A 3,642-nucleotide genomic window follows, 5' to 3' on the forward strand; every position below is an offset into this window, starting at 1 on the left:
TCCAGGTAACAGGCTTGGCAAAGGCTTCTTGGTGTCCTCCCACCCACTGCTCAGCCAGCGGTCAAACAGGACCAGGCAGAAGTGACAATAACCCCAGAGGGACTGCAGCCCCAGGGCCTCTGTCCATGTCAGCTGCAAAATGTACTGTGTTCCAACACACACGGAAGCTGCTGGTGAGCCGGCTGTGTGTGAATATGCATGGGAACATGTCTTTTGTTACTTCTCAAGTCAAGTGTATTTTTGGTCTTGTTTCCCTGGAGACTTACAGGGAATAGGGAAAGGCCTTACCAAGTGTAGTATTATTTTGCCAGCTCTACTTCCTTTCCAATTGCCCAAGTTAGTTCCCCAGCCTTTCACCTGGACTGACTTGCCCAAGGTCACTAGCAACTTCTTTGTTGGTAAATCCATCTAGTTGGTCAGTTCTCTGTGTGGAAGCTCCCCCAGATGCCAGGGGTCTTTTCAAATGTAAACCTGACCCACCGCTACTTAAACCCTTTGGCTGCTGCTCCTGGCTGTAGCAGTGGGTCCCAGCGAGTCCTTACAGCCACATACGCTGGTCTTTCCCTTCTGCCACGGTCAGTGCTCTTTTCTGATGAGCCTTTTGCAGGTGTCACATCACCCTGATTTTATTTAGATATTGCTTTGATACTGAGAACACAACAACAAACAAAGCAGGCAAAAATTCCTGCCCTTCTGTGGCTCACTTTTGGGAGCTGTTTTTGTTGTTGTTTGTTTGTCTTTGCTTTGTTTTGTTTTTATTTTGCTTTTCCTGGACTAGTACTCTCTTCTTAGTTTGGTTTTGTCCTTTTTTTCCCATAAATACTGGCACCATTGAACTGTAATTTCTACCCCTCAAAATTTATCACATGTATGGTCCCAGCATGATGGCTCAGAGGCTAAAACCTCACCTTGCATGTGCAGATCCCATAGGGTGCTGGTTCATGTCTTGGCTGCTCTACTTCCTATTCAGCTCCCTGCCTGTGGCATGGGAAAGCTGCAGAGGATGACTCAGAGCCTTGGGACCCTGTACCTGCATGGGAAACCAGGAAGAAATTTCTGGCTCCTAGTTTTGGGTCGACTCAGCTCTGGCCATTGCGGCCTTGGGGAATAAACCAGCAAATGGAAGACCTTTCTGTCTCTCCTTCTCTCTGCCGTTCCAAAAAAAAAATAAATTATTTTTTCTAAGTGTTGAGTTTTATGTAGAATGTTGAGTTGTACAACCATCACAATACAATTTAGAATATTTCTCATTATCCTGGAAAGAGCTTTGTACCAACCAGCAGTCACTTTCAATTCTACCATCCCTAGGCAATTGATCTGCTCTCTGTCTCTGTGAATGTATCTGTCTAGACACTTTAAATATGTGCGAACATGCATCAGTGTTCTTTTGTGATGAGCTTCTTTTATTTAGCATGATTTATGCATGGTTTACATATACTGCTGCCATGTACTGCATTATATTGTCAAATAATATCTCACAGATGGCCTACCACATTTGGCTGGTCCACGGAAGGACATATGGGCTTGTTTCACCTTTTTTTTTTTTTTTTAAGATTTATTTAGTTTTATTGTGAAGTCAGATATATAGAGAGGAGGGAGACAAAGAGGAAGACCTTCCGCCCGATGATTCACTCCCCAAGTGACTGCAATGGCTGGTACTGCGTTGATCCGAAGTCAGGAGCCAGAAGCTTCTTCTGGGTGCCCCACATGGATGCAGGGTTCTCAAGGCTTTGGACTGTTCTTGACTGCTTTCCCAGGCCACAAGCAGGGAGCTGGATGGGAAGCGGAGCTGCCAGGATTAGAACTGGTACCCATATGGGATCCCGGTGCGTTCAAGGCGAGGACTTTATCCGCTAGGCCACCACATTGGGCCGTTGTTTCACCTTTTTAGCTGTTATGAATTATGCCGCTTTAGGTTTTGCTTTCCTGGGCACATACATCCCTCAGAGTGGAGTTGCTGGCTCTTGTGGGTACCTGAGGAGTGACAGGCTACTTCTCAAAGTGCCCGAGCTGTTTCGCGCTGTCCCCAGCTTTCTAGGAGGGTTCTACTCCTCCAGTTCTTGCTGTCTTCCTCCCCAATTTGAATGCCTAAGTGCTAACTGCTAACTCTTGAACGTGGAAATATAGCCACTGATGATGTAATTTTTACATTAAGAGGAAGTCATCCTGGAATGGGGTGGACTCTCTGACATGGCCAGAGTCCTTTGTAAAGGGGAGTAATTCAGATGCGGACATGCACGCAGGGGAAGAGGCCATGTGCAGAGCTGAGTTAGGTTGTATGGTAGAGGTTAACAGGTGACAGCCACACAAATCATGGTTTCCAATGTGCGTGTAGGAGCCAGCCACTTGGGCCATCTTTCATTGCCTTCCCAGACATGTGAGCAGGAAAACTGGATTAGAAATGGAGCTACCAGGACCTGAACCAAGCTGATACTCTGATATGGAATGCCAGCATCCTTGGGCAATGGCTAAACTTGCTGTGCCAAAATGCTGGTTCCAAAAATTCTTCCATTGTAGAATGATATATCCCGTTTTTTTTTTAAAGATTTATTTATTTTTATTGGAAAGGCAGATTTACAGAGAAGGAGAGACAAAAAGATCTTCCATCTGCTGGTGGCCACAGTAGCTGGAGCTGAGCTGGTCTGGAGCCAGGAGCATGTAGGTGCAGGATCCCAAGGCTTTGGGCTGTCAACTACCACTGTCCCAGGCCACAAGCAGGAAGCTGGAAGCGAAGTGGAACAACTGGGATACGAACCAGTGCCCATATGGGATCTCGGCACATACAAGGCAAGGATTTAGCCACTAGGCTATTGTGCTAGGTACCCTCTGTCCCCCCTTTTTTTTATAGGAAGGAAAGAGTTCCTGTTTGCTTGTTCACTTTCTAAGTGTCCCCCCACGACTGTGACTGGGCTGTGCTGATCTGGGAAGCTGGGAGCTAGTAACTCAGTCCAAGTCTCCCAGGTGGCTGGTGGCAGGGACCCAACTATGTGAGCCATCCCCTGCTGCCTCTCAAATTTGGCTTAGTGGGAAGCTGGAGCTGGGAGCCAGGATTGAAGTTCACGTGCTTGAGTTTTCTTTCTTTCTTCCTTCCTTCCTTTCTTTCTTTCTTTCTCTCTTTCTTTCTCCCTTTCTTTTTAGATTTATTTCATTTTTATTGGAAAGGCAGATCAGATTTACAGACAGAAGGAGAGAAGGAGAAACAAAAACATCTCCGTCTGCTGATTCACTGTCCAGATGGCTGCAACGGCCAGAGCTGAGCTGACTGGAAGCCAGGATTTAGAAGCTAGGTTGGTTCCCTGTGCACAGCCACCCATGGCCTGGTCCCAGCTCCTGTCCACTCTCTGATATGTATCTACCCACACTCCTGCATCCTCTGCGACCTCGGTAATCTCCTTGCTCAGTAACCTGTTTCCACCTTCTGGGCCAGACTTCCAGAGATTTCCATGCCAATGCAGCACAGCCTACATTGACATGAGACAGCTGAATAGCAATCTAAGCCATTTTAAGGTGTATAGAACACGGTTGACTATAAACCAAAATGGAAATGTCTATGAAGAAGTTACAGGTTGTGGTTGAGAACCTGCATTTTCCTATTAACATATTGGTTAATCAGGCATAACCTTTTAATGACCCTTCTTTCTT

Source organism: Ochotona princeps, chromosome 5, assembly GCF_030435755.1.
Source record: "Ochotona princeps isolate mOchPri1 chromosome 5, mOchPri1.hap1, whole genome shotgun sequence".
Lineage (NCBI taxonomy): Eukaryota > Metazoa > Chordata > Mammalia > Lagomorpha > Ochotonidae > Ochotona > Ochotona princeps.